Below are 13,382 nucleotides of genomic sequence, written 5' to 3'. Positions count from 1 at the left end.
GCAGTCGATGAAGACTGGGTCTTTCTGTAGCATCTGTGGGAGGGTGGGTAGTGGGTGGAAGGCAAGTATGATGACATGTGCCTGTCATCCCACATCTGCAGAGGCAGATACAGGGAGATCTCTGGTGCCTGCTGGTTGTACAATTTAGCCATATCAGTGAGTTTGAAATCCATTGAGAGACCTGCCTCAAAAAAGAAAGGTGAGGAGTGATTGAGAAAGATGCCCAACCTCAGTACATGTGCATCTGTTTGTGTGTACACACACACACAAACACACACACACACACACACACACACACACACACACACACACACAGTGTTCCCATAACAAATGCTGGCAAGGGTGGTGGGTGGGGTACCCTTATATATTGTTATATTGTGGAGATTATTTTGAGTTGCTGCAGCATTTTTTTAAATACTTTTCTAATTCTTTGAGAACTTCATACATTGTATTTTGACCACCTAAGTCACACCTCCCTGTAAGATTTACCCCCTCTCAATTAGGCCAGCCACTACAGAAATCAGTATGGCCATTTGTAACAAAACAAACAAACAAACAAAAAGAACCAGAACCACCATGGCATCCAACTAGAACACTCTTCAGCACATACTCACAGGAAACAAAGTCAGCATACAACAAGGGTGCCTAAAAAATCAGGGTTTTAATTTGACACTACCCAAAACAGCCACGTCAACAGAATCAGGCTAGTCACCCATCAGTGGAAGGATGAAAAATATGTAATATATATCTATTCTTTGAGTATTGTACCTCCACTAAGAAATGAAATTGTTAAGCAAAGTAAACCAGACTTGGACAGACAAGTGTCACTACGAAGCCCATTATTTTGTGGCAATATACATCAGTTAAAATGTATATGAAAATATCTTAAAGCCCGCAACTTAAAATGTTACAAATTACACCCACTCTTGTAATATGAGAAGGTTTTAAACTTTCTACTTTGTACCTTGGTGAAACAATTCAAATAAACCATAATTATTACAAAACGTGTTTGCATATCTTTGAACATGTATTTGCATTTTAAGTAATACCTCATTGTGAGGGAGGTAACTGCCTCACTCTCTACAAAGTCCTCTACAAAGTTACTAATCACAGCCTGTATTTAAACCATAGAAACCTATCACACACAAAGCCACCCTCGTTAATGCTGCTTTAGAAATGACAGAAGTCAGTTTTCAATAGGCAAGTAACATGTCCCTGCCAAGCCATCTTACTTGGCTATCGGAATCAAAGTGTTTTCTGTTCATGATGACAGTATGCCACTCCTTATATTACCCGGAGTGACTGCAATGTTTATTTTCACAGTAGTTTCCCTGTAAGTGCTGGAGATTTTATATATCATCATTTTAAATTTGCTAGTAGACTCTGTTGACATATTTTAAATCTATTTCATTTTAGCTTGGTGTGGTGGTGTATCCCATTAATCCCAGCACTTAGGAGGCAGAGGCAGTCATATTTCTATGAGTTTGAGGCCAGCCTGGTCTCCAGTATGTACAGAGACCCTGTCACACACAAATAATAATAATAAACAAAATCATTTTGACCACAACTGAGATCTGACAGTTTTTTCCCTCTCTTAATACAGAGAATGTCCATATTTAGAAAACTTTAATTTTCTGGGTTTATAGATTGTGCTAGTATCTGCTATTAAGGCCCGCTATACCTTTCATAGTGTACATAACTTACCATTTCTTTATATCATCCACAGTGAGCTACAGATGCTTTATAAAAAAACCAAACTCATTTCTTACTAGCTACATCTATGGTCCTCAGCACACAGCATGTTTCCTGGCTTTGGATGCAGAACTTGGTTGGGTTTTCTTGTACCTTTGGCTCGGGACTTTGTGATTCAGACCTGGAACCGTTTGAGGGGTTGGAGCAAAGCTGGGGATAGCCCAGAGGAAACAGCCACAGTAAACTTTTAGCTGGTGTCTTGAAATAAAATGCCCATTCCTGCATCTCCTCTGTTTCCTAATTTATGGCATTTGAAATCAAGTTTCCTGTTCTGCCTCGCTCTTGGTCTGGATGCCACTCGTAGCCAGATTTTATACTTCTCTGTGGGTTAGGTTTTTCTCCTACCCTTCTCCACTCTTTTAGCTCCAAACACTGGATAGAAGAGAAAAAACAGTAGAGGGGAAGGGGGTGACGCTCTCTTTAGACTACTTCTTGATGGTTAGGGGCGTCGAGTTCCTTGGGGCCATGTTTGATCTTCACAGTCACAATATCTAATTTCTTGTTGTTTCTTTCTTTGCACATGACTACTTAACAAACCACAGTCCACAGCAAGCATCCAACCAGCAGCAACGCATACCAGGGCTCTTGTCATTTATGTACGCTCTGAAAAGTCCCCAGAGAACTCCAAATGTCACACAATTACAGACACTGCAGCTGGCAAAACCACACCCCTGCCAGAGCATGAGGAAAATCATAGTCAGCTGCCGCAAAACAGCCTCATATCCCCACACCTGGCATTAAAATGAAAACGTGTTCCTATGATATTTCTCTATTTGTTTTTGGTTTGGTTTTGTATTTTGAGACAGGGTTTCTCTTTGTAGGCTTGGCTGTCCTTTGGCTGACTTGCTTTTGTAGACCAGGCTGGCCTTGAACTCACAGAGATCTGCCTGCCTCTGTCTCCCCAACTACTGCATTTCTGTGTATTTTAAAGAAACCTAAATTACAAAATTCTCGCTACAAAGGATTCTTTTGTTGTTTCTGTGTTGGTGATGTACTGCCATTAAAACCATTACCTGCTATTTCCAACTTCTCTGCAAATGTGATTGTCACATATACATCCATGGTAACTTCTGTATCCGTGTGACATCAACATGGAGAATACTAATAGAAGGCAATAAATTCCTGGGCTATAGGTTTCTTATCAGGAAGCAACTAAGTTGGTGACTCTGACCCCCAGAACTTATTTATTAATCTTGTCTTTTTTTTTTTTAACTTAAAACTTATATAAAATTTAATTTTATACCAAAAAATGTAAATAGATTGTATAAGTAAATATTTTTTAACAAACATATTTATAAGACTCGTATTTATCACAGGTCTCTCATCTGAATGTTTCAGTCTTATAATTACATATATATTTTTATTAATTCATTCATATTACATCTTAATTGTTATCCCATCGCTTGTATCCTCCCACTTTCCTCCCTCCCTCTCGCTTTCCCCCTACTCCCCTCCCCTATGACTGTGACTGAGGGGGCCCTCCTCCCCCTGTACGTGTCATGCTTGAGCAGGAGCTATGCTAATCTTCTCTGTGTCGTTCCAATTTTAGTATATGTGCTGCTGAAGCAAGCACTAATCTTGTCTTTATCCTCAGAATGGAGATATTAGTGTAACTCATTCTCAGAGATAATGTCCAGGAAAAATAATGAGATAATTGATGTTGAAGCATGTATAGCCTGCCAGCCTCACACCAGGTTAGAGTTAGCACCAATTCATTAACCGGTCAGATAAAATAACTAAAAGGAAAGTAATTTAAAATTCTTTTTAAATTTTTATTTATTTATTCACTTCACTTCCCTATTGACGTCCCTTCCCTCCTGTCCTCCCGGTTCCACCTTCCACCCTCTTCCTCCCTCCCCCTCTCCTCAGAAAATTGGAGTCCCATCACCACTACCAACCCTCCTTGGCACATCAGGTTCTGTCAGGAAATGTATCCTCTCCTCTTGAGGCCCGACAAGGAAGCCCAGCCCAGGGAAAGTGATCCAAAGCAGGTAACAGAGCCAATGTCAGAGACAGGCCCCACTTTATTTGCTAGGGGACCTACATGGAGACCAAGCTGCCTATCAGTCTATGCACGCTCTTTGGTTGGTGGTTCTGTCTCTGTGAGCCTCCGTGGTCCTCAGTTAATTGAGTCTGTTGGTCTTGTGGAATTCATGTCCCCTCTAGGTCCTTCTGTCCTTTCCTTGACTCTTCCACAAGGCTCTTGGAGCTCTGCCTAATGCTTGGCTGTGGAGCAGTAATTAATGTAATTAAAAATTCTTAAAGCATAATATATTTTCACCTACCTGATGTGTCTTTGTTGTTCCGACTGTTTTGACTGTGGATGTACTTTTGAACATGGCATCATTGGAGCCACTTACAACTCAACCGTTGCATCATCCTAGACAAACATCAGCTGGATGTGTGCCAGGATACGTGATAAAATACATTTCCTCCACTTCTCCATTTTCTTTGCTATGAAACTGCTGAAGTTGAGCCCATAGCAGTAACATTTCAGTTGATTTGATAATAAACATTGAAGGCAGTTGCCCATATTTATTTACTGTAAATTAAGTAATATTATTTTCTACAACAATTTGAAATAGTTTTGCCTTTCTTTCCTAACACGTCTACACTTTGGATAATACTTTTTCAAGAATATTTAATAATGAGTTAATATTGAGTAATGTCGTCTTAATTTCAACTTTTTGGTTAGAAACATATGGTACAAGATATATATCCTATTAGAACAGTTTGCAGTTGGAAGATGTGCCAGCTTGTTTTGATAGAGATGAGACTTGGTATCTGTGATCTTTGTGTATAAATGGCTTTTAAAGGACTGGTTACTTTCATATTATTATTGGGATTCATGTTTAATGTAGTCAAAGTAAAACTTTGTGATTTAAGAACACTTCTAATTACTAAGTTAACAATCAGCTAAGTGTTTGGTAAAGTAGACATTAACTTAGTTTACTTCCTTTAACATTCATTATCTCCTTGTTCCTTCTTTGTTTGGAGATATAACTTGCTTAATACATCCCAAGCTTTTGCCTTCAGCAAGGAGTAGAACTTGAGCTTCCTATGTCAGGGGCCTCCACTGGTGCTGCTTGTGTCTTCATAGACAAAGCCCTTGAATTTCCTGCCTGCTGCACAGGACTGTGGGCGGGTGCGGTGACAAAAGGAGAGCTTCCAGGTGTGCAGCAGAGATCAAACCAAAAGAAAAACCCATCTGGGTGAAAATAGAAAACAGGTTGGGAAAAGGCAATTTCCCTCAAACTATTGTGTTTATGCTCAGATGTAAGAGCAGCACTCATCAAATAATAGTGTGTCACGACTGAGACCTTGGGAACGACAAGACAGTGACACAATTGAAAATCTCAATAGAACAAGTGAAACAGTAAATAAGATGACCCAGAAATAAGATAAATGGGAAAGAATATAAGACTAGTCTAAGAATTCAAGGAAGAATATACGTAAAATGACTTAGGACAATAGAAGGAAGGAAGTCATTAAAACTAGGGTAGAGGAGATAATGTAGAGATTTGTCTGCTTATTTATTTTGAATTTAAAAGTTCAGTGAAGCACAGTGTAGTGGTGGCATGACTTTAATCTCAGTACTTGGGGACAGACAACTCTCTGAGAGTTCCAGGACAACACAATGATACCCTGCCTCAGATAAATAAATACCCAAGACAAAACTAAAAACACCTACTGATAGAAGTTCTGTGAACCAAAACATATTTATATATAAGAATAGTTATGAACCTTACAATTTTGGAATTCCTAGCGAGGGCAAGAAACAGAACACTACCAACACCCTGGAGGATTCCAGAGTAACTATGTAAGATCCCATCACACTTTGCTCTTTCTCTGTGGAAATAACCACCACCCTAACAAATATGATACTTTGTTTCTAGTTTTGTTTTTTTGTTGTTGTTTTTTTGTTTTTTGTTTTTGGTTTTTCAAGACAGGGTCTCTGTGTGTAGCCTTGGCTGTCCTAGACTCACTTTGTAGACCAGGCTGGCCTCGAACTCACAGTGATCCACCTGCCTTTGCCTCCCAAATGCTGGGGTGTTTCTAGCTTTTTAATTAATCCATATGTATGTACTTAAGCTTTTAGTTGTGGATTTCATGTAAGTAGCTATCTGAATTCTTAAGAATACAATGCTGTTTTGTTTTCTTTGTCTCAACACTGCAGACTGTGGTGGTTGTTCATTTGAGTAAAAAACTATGTCCTCAGAGTTAGAACATACAAATGCTTAGACATCTGTTCCACAATTGTGAGCATTTGACTAGTTTCCGGTTTTTGAGTCTCCAGTGAAAAATGGTACTACCAACATCCTTATATGCTTTTTTATACATGGCTATTTTGTGGCTACTTCTACATTGATGAAGTTGCTGGATTATCAGACTTGACAAGATAATGCCAAACTGTCTTCCAAACTAATTGTACCCTTTAAACGTCCCTCATTATTGTAAAATGTTCGTTTCTACCAAGGTGCTGGGAATATAATGGGCTTTCAATGAGGCTAAAATTAGAAACTCCATAATTACTAATGAAGCTAAATAACACCCCCCCCCTTTTCTTAGCTATTTAGAGTTCCTGTTTTGTAAAATATTTCTGTATGTCTTGTGTTGTTTGTTTGGGATAGGGGAAAGAGTGTCCATTTTTCAAGTGAATTTTCTATTTTACTTGAAATTCCTATTTGACTGAACCTAAAAATATTTCTATATAGTTGGAATGCTTTCTATCTCTTAGACATAGCTTGGTTCTTTTTGTCTGCTCACAGGTACTTTATTTTTCATGTAAGAATTGAACACCTGTAACCTAGCCTTCCATTTCTCTAAAAAGAAACCTGTAAATGTTATAACTAAATTTCTGGTCAATCTTTCTTGTTTTGATAATTAGGTTCCTTCCTAGCTATTCCTGTTTTTAAAATCCTAGAAGCTCTTGCCAATCTATTTTCTACCCTTAGGTAGACTGCTGCTTGTGAACTTAAAGAATAAAGACAAATGACACGGCTCTCCCCAGAACCTACTAAAGTGAGAGTAAAGCTTACACATGGTGTCGGTTTTAGATAGGACAATATCTGGCTAGTCATTTCACTTTCAAGGTCCCTGCACTTCAAATAGTAATGTAGCTAACAAATACTGGGATCAGCCGAGCGGTGGTGGCACTCGCCTTTAATCCCAGCACTCGGGAGGCAGAAGCAGGCGGATCGCTGTGAGTTCGAGGCCAGTCTGGTCTACAAAGCAAGTCCAGGACAGCCAAGGCTACACAGAGAAACCCTATCTTGAAAAACAAAAACAAAAACCAAATACTGGTTTCATATATTCAATATCAATAGTAATAGCTCTAAGCATTAGAGATTCACCATCAGACTTAAAAACAATTTAAATTTTAAGATGAGACTTTATAGACATATCCTTAATGGAATAAATTCTAAACAAGCTGATTCTTTACAAGAGAAGACAAGCACCCCAAAATGTATGAAGTGGCCATCCTCACTCACTAAAAGTTCAACAGGCTTTTGTTGTTAGAAACAAATGTATGCAAAGATCTGTACATGCTCACTCTTTGCCTGCTTTCCTGGGATGGTAAAAGAGGCAGTTTAACAAGGCATGCCTTTTTAAAATGCGGGGCATGGTGACATGTGTCTATAATCCCAGCACTCAGGAGGCAGAGGCAGAAGATAGTGTGGTGGATTATTCCATTATTTCTCATGGTGAGTTCAAGGCATATCTGGACTATATGGGAAGACCCTCTTTAAAAGAAACAAGAACAAATTAACAGTGTAGTACATACAGAAAATCCTAAGCTGGTTAACTGGATTTCCTTACCTTTCTAGAAATTTAACTTAAACTGATGACGTGTGATACTTAGTGAAAAGAATGAAGGCAAAGCATGACCAGACGCTGGAGGATGGTTAACCTACACCTTAGCATCCTGTGATCTGGGAGTGGAGCTCTTTTCTGTAGCATTGACAAGGCCCTGAGTTTGATGGCCAGGAACCACAGATGGCAGTGCATGTGTACACTCCTAGCACTTGGGAGGTAGTGGCAGGAGGATTAGAAGTTTGGTCCTTGGCTACCTTGGCTCTTGGTTCAAGGCCAGCTTGGGCTAGAAACCCTGAAAAAAATAAAAAATTATGTATAGCTATATTTTCTCAATATGTTAACTAAGCAAATAAACATCATCCCACGTGTAGAAAGTGAGGTACAAAGCAGTTGCCTCTAGTTTTATACCAAACAGGTACATGCAAATTTGTGGAAAGATGAGCACTATGTGTGGCTAAGACTCTGCTGGTCTCTGACAGATGAGTGGAGGTGGCCTCATTTTCTATATGTTCAACTAGAATTCTAGTTCAGCTTAGGTTGATTGTGTGGTGGATTATTCCATTATTTCCCATGGTATGTTTCTAAGTGATTTGATAAACTATTCTTGGAGTAGATTATGGATCGGATACAAAGGCACAAGGAAAAGGTTTTAGATTTCTGGTTCAGTAGCCAGGGTGACAGTTATATAGAGTTTATTCCATTTTTTTTCTTCTTACCTAGGTAAAAAAAAAATTGCAATTGCTTTGGCATGTACCATTCTATAGTATGCAGTATATTTATTACTAGCGAGAAGAAAAGTAACTTGTCTCCTTTTCGAAATATAATCCTATAGTCCATAAATATAGTTTCCCAGCTGATTTCAGCTTTCCACTGCAGTGGCAAGATGTGAGCCATTGTTTCCTCTTCTGTGAGTTTCCCCAAGTTACTGTCCTCCAAGGCAGTTACTGGCTCCAAGGCAGTTACTGTCCCCCATTCTTTTTGGCTTTAGAGCTTGTATCCATTTCAACAATTACAGTAACTTTTCCATGCATTGGATTACATTCTGGAGTACTCTGATTTTAAATAAGGATGGTGCTCAGACAGGATTCCTGCCCCCTCCCTGTTCTGGAAGAGGCACTGGCAGGTTCCCTCCTAATGCTGATTAGGGATCTTTCCTAACCACCCCGATGTAATTTTAAAATAGTCTCTTGCCATTGCTCGCTGTACTCTAAATTTTACATTTATTTATTTTACATCCCGAATGCACCTCCTTCCTCTCTTCCCTGTCCCATCCTTTTCCCTTCTCAGAAAAGGGGAGCAACACCCACCACAGCAGATCAAGTCACACCAGGACTAAGGATATCCTTTTCCACTGTGGCCAGAAAAGGCAGCCCAGCTAAGGGAAAGTATTCCAAAAAGCAAGCAACCGAGTCCATGTCAAAAGCAGCCCCCGCTCCTCTTGCTAGGGGACACATGAAGACCAAGCTGCCCATCTGCTACATATGTGTCAGGGACCTAGGTCCAGACCATGCATGCTCTTTGGCTGCTGCTTCAGTCTCTGTGCGCCTCCATAGGCCTAGGTTAGGTGGCTCTGTTGGTCTTGTGGAGTTCTTGTCCCCTCCCGGTCCTTCTGTCTTTCCCTCCATTCTTCCATACTCTTAAGTCTAATGGTTCAAATGTTACATATCAAGTCCATGATTCTGTAGCCATGATTGTCCTCAGATTCAGCTCAGTCTTCCTGGCTCAGCCTCCCAAATACTGGTGCTACAGCCATATGCCACCAAATCTGTGATTTTTATAGAAAAACAGACAAACAGAACAAAACAACGAAGTAAGAAAAACACACCAAGGAAATACTCAAACTGTTGCAGTCTCGGCAAAGCCTTGCTCCTGCAGTGATGCGAGGTCACCTGACAGTTCACAGTCCACCAGGTCATATTTTTATGTGGTAAACAGTTGTCAGTTTTCAACAGTAATGATGTGCAGGAGAATCACTTGCCAACAACAAACATTAGTGTGGGGCTGTCTGTGATTTAAGCTCTAAATGAATGGCTGGTCCGTCATACACCATATGATCTATGTTTTAGCACATAGTTTTTTGTATTCTGTTTCAAACTATGAATAAAATATTCAGAATAACCATTGTTGTTTGGTTTCTTCTCCCATGTCCTCCTCCCCCAGGAAAACCTCTGCATTGCTTTTTTACTTTGTTATAGCGTAATGCAGTACTTTATACATTAACTCATTTTAATGTGAAAACATTTTATGTACAATTGCAGAGAAATAACTACACAGCTTGACAAAAAATGGCCTATAATTCAAAAGTTCACTGAGTTATTTGATTAACTCAAAGATATTTTCTCTGTATAAAACAGTAAAAATGATAACATTTCTCAGTAAGCCCATGTAAGCCAAATAGTTGAATTATATGTATATTGTTTTAATTAAGGAATCGAGAAAAAAAAAAACCTTAACCTTCACTGTCCAAAGAGCCATGTTTTACATTTGAAGTTCCTATTAATCTTCCACCTTCCTGTTTCATTTGTGGCAGATTGTTTTCCTGTAGACTAATCCATAGTCCACAAAGGGCTTTTAACCATTTCTTCTCAAAGTACAAGCAGCATGCCATTTTTTATCTGCTTGCTATGGCATGAATTCCTAAATAGTGAATTGCTCATTGTTATTAAACTTTGAGCTTTAAGATTTTTGTTTCAGACAACATTTACTTTTTTAAGTTAATTGAACTAATTTGTATATGGATGTTTGCCTGTGTGTATTTATGTGTACTTTGTGCATACCTACATGTATGTATGTGTACTGTGTGCATACCTGCGTGTGTGTATGTGTGCTGTGTGCATACCTGCGTGTGTGTATGTGTACTGTGTGCATATCTGCATGTATGTATGTGTACTGTGTGCATACCTGCATGTGTGTATGTGTGCTGTGTGCATACCTGCATGTATGTATATGTACTGTGTACATACCTGCATGTGTGCTGTGTGCATACCTGCCTGTATGTATGTGTACTGTGTGCATACCTGCATGTGTCTGTCTATGTGTGCTGTGTGCATACCTGCATGTGTGTATGGATGCTGTGTGCATACCTGGTGCCATGGAGGTCAGAAGAGTGTGTCAGATCCCACTGGAACTAGAGTTACAGGTGGTGGTGAGGCACCATGTGGGCGCAGGGAACTGAACCTGGGTCCTCTGCAAGAGTGCCCAGTGGTCTTAATGCCTGAGCCAACTCTCCAAGGCCCTGGGTTTACTCTTAAATATTCAAAATAGTTTAGAGGGAAAGAAAGAAAGAAAACAAGTAAAAGCAAGCAGAGATACTGTCATTTGGTTATAAATGCACATCATTGTCAAAGTTGCCATATTTCCATTGCATTACCATGCACAGTGCTTCCGAAAACAAGCATCTGTGCCCATAGAACTTTTGCACTCAGAAAAATTTCTCTCAAGCAAAAAGCACACTCATCTGTTATTTTTAAGTTCCTTCCATTCCTGTGTTGTTCCTAAAATGTTAATGGATTCAGTTTTAAAAGAAACACAGTTACTATCATAGAAACAGTTCTAATTTGAACTGCAGTAATCTACACATTTTAGGATTCTGAAACAAAAACAAAACTTGTTTTCCATTTTGAAAGTTACAGAAGTAAAAACTACATAGTAGCTTATATTTCTTACCTTCTGAATTATTGAGAACACATGTGGGTAAACCATGGCACAACCTGTATATGCTGCAATCTTTGCCTCTGCATTTTGATATTTACATAACTTACCAAGAGGACTTTAGCAGAGTACAGGGAAGTGCTCCTTTTAGAGCCTGGCGCTGTTTCTTTGGCTGTCATTTCACTCTAGGGTCTGTGGACTAGATTTCCGTCGTGCGGTTATTGCCGTATTATACATATTCTGCATTGCTCTGCCATAGTTAGGCTAAAGTGCGTGCGTATTCCACGTTACCCTGCCGTACTTAGCCAAGTGTTTGTAACTGGTATGTGCTAAAAGTGAAACAACAGTCAGCCTGCAACCTTGAATTGAAATTCAGGTATTCCCTGTATTATGTGCAGGACCCTCTAGAGATGGTGTTCCTTAAAATCATCCCTGTGTCTTAGTTTCCACACTGTTAAATGTGGCGTCTCCTCTCAGGTTGCTGCATGGGTCACAGAATCTGTGTATCAAGTACCCAGCACAAACCCTCCAAACAAATGGTGCCTGTTACCTTATAGTTGAGTTGGATATATAAAATATGGTACTTTGATACCCTTTAAACTTAATAATGAGAATCACTTGGTTTTATCAATCTGTTCAACATCAGTTAACAAATGGACATACCCATATGGTTTTTCTAATAGTAGATGTATCTTCCATTTATAGATCTGACAGCGTGATTAAGATGCTTCCCTCTCCAGGGCAGCTGAATCGTAAATACTAACTTCATTTTACTTAACAAAGCTAACTTCAATTAACTAGTATTTCTGTTATAGTTCAGGAAAATGACTTCCCTGTAGCTGTTCATGTCCAACTTGATCCCTTAGTGGAGCAATACATCCTATTTTAACATGTACTCTGAAAATTCCAGGGCCCAGTACAGGAGTCTAACATATAGTGTACTCAAATCTCCTCTGAGACCAAGTATGGTATTGAGTCTATACGACATGTCTCTGTTTCTGTACTTTTGCTATTTGGTCTCCATGATTACAGTGTTCTAATGACTCACATGAGTTTTAAAACAAAATTGTGAGAGCCATTATACTGAATTAGTTCAATATAATAAGGATCTAAGGAAAATGTAAACAGTTAGATGCATTTGTACTTTGTTACAAATACATTTTTAACAATAATTTGTACCCTATTCACAGATAAGGCAGGATGAATTAGAATTGAATTTTCATATTTACCTAAGTGGTATCTGCTTGAGGCCCAACATAATCTTTAAAAAGATTATCAACCGTAAAGCCTTCTACCCTTTAGATCCATACAAGGCAACTGTCGGGCACTGCTGCATTCAGATGCAGATGGTATTTTATGGTACAACTTTGATAAGCAAATAGCCTACTTTCTTTATTCTCAATCTGTAAACTAAATTTAGTACTGTTCGTGTAAATTCCTACTTATGGAGCTTGCTGTACGGGATTAAAATCTGTAATTTGTAATATGGCTATTGCTGTGATGGGGCATTTTATTTAGGTTTGTTTATAACCTGCTGAAAATCTTTTCAGCCTTTGAGTAGCTTTTCCATCCATTCTAAGGACTACTTTTTTTTTTTTTTTACTTCTTGATCTAGTAGTGAGAGTGTTTCTGTGAGTGTTGAGGAGTTGAGGAAGCCAGGGAGGACTCGGAGAGACTCATCTGCTAGGAGATTGTAAACTGACCCTAGCAGCTCATGCTAACATGAGAACTAAGCTGTAGCCTTTGATGGGGTAGAGACTAGGTTCTGGGGGAGTTTTCCTGTACTTTTGCTAAATATACACATACTATTCTTTTTGTGTTTCTTTTTGTTCTTAGAAATACCTCTGGAAAATTTTGGAGCTACGCTAATTGTGCAGCCAGAGCTGCCCATTAGTTTATAGAATATTTAAATTTTTAACACAGTTGTAAGATGACTAACTCTTAGCCTTAAAAAAAAAAAAAAATGGGATTAGAAATGAGCTCAGAGAAGTTGCTACTTTTTCCTGTGTTACTAAGACATAGAGTAGAAAGCAGTGCGTCTCAATTTCAAGACCACAGTTTTATGGCCTTATCATGGTGGGGGTACTGGTTCACAGGGTTACTGTAATGTAAGAAAGGCCACGCAGGGGTGTAGGAGAGCAGGAAGACATGGCTGGAGTTTG

At 39.1% G+C, this 13,382-nt stretch overlaps 1 protein-coding gene and 1 non-coding gene across 8 annotated transcripts in view; one reads left to right on the top strand and one right to left on the bottom strand.

The window, feature by feature from the left end:
* Nr3c1 (nuclear receptor subfamily 3 group C member 1) overlaps nt 1-13,382 on the top strand; it is a 125,201-nt gene that overhangs the window by 78,797 nt on the left and 33,022 nt on the right. The gene's annotated exons all lie outside the window — the stretch shown is intronic.
* LOC127204863 (U6 spliceosomal RNA) lies at nt 3,220-3,325 on the bottom strand. The gene has a single exon (XR_007832550.1). It is a non-coding gene; the product is annotated as a U6 spliceosomal RNA (small nuclear RNA).

The sequence above is a fragment of the Acomys russatus genome, chromosome 20 (assembly GCF_903995435.1).
Source record: "Acomys russatus chromosome 20, mAcoRus1.1, whole genome shotgun sequence".
Classification (NCBI taxonomy): Eukaryota; Metazoa; Chordata; class Mammalia; order Rodentia; family Muridae; genus Acomys; species Acomys russatus.
The sequence above is the reverse complement of the archived record's forward strand: the minus strand, read 5'-3'. Positions and strand labels throughout refer to the sequence as shown.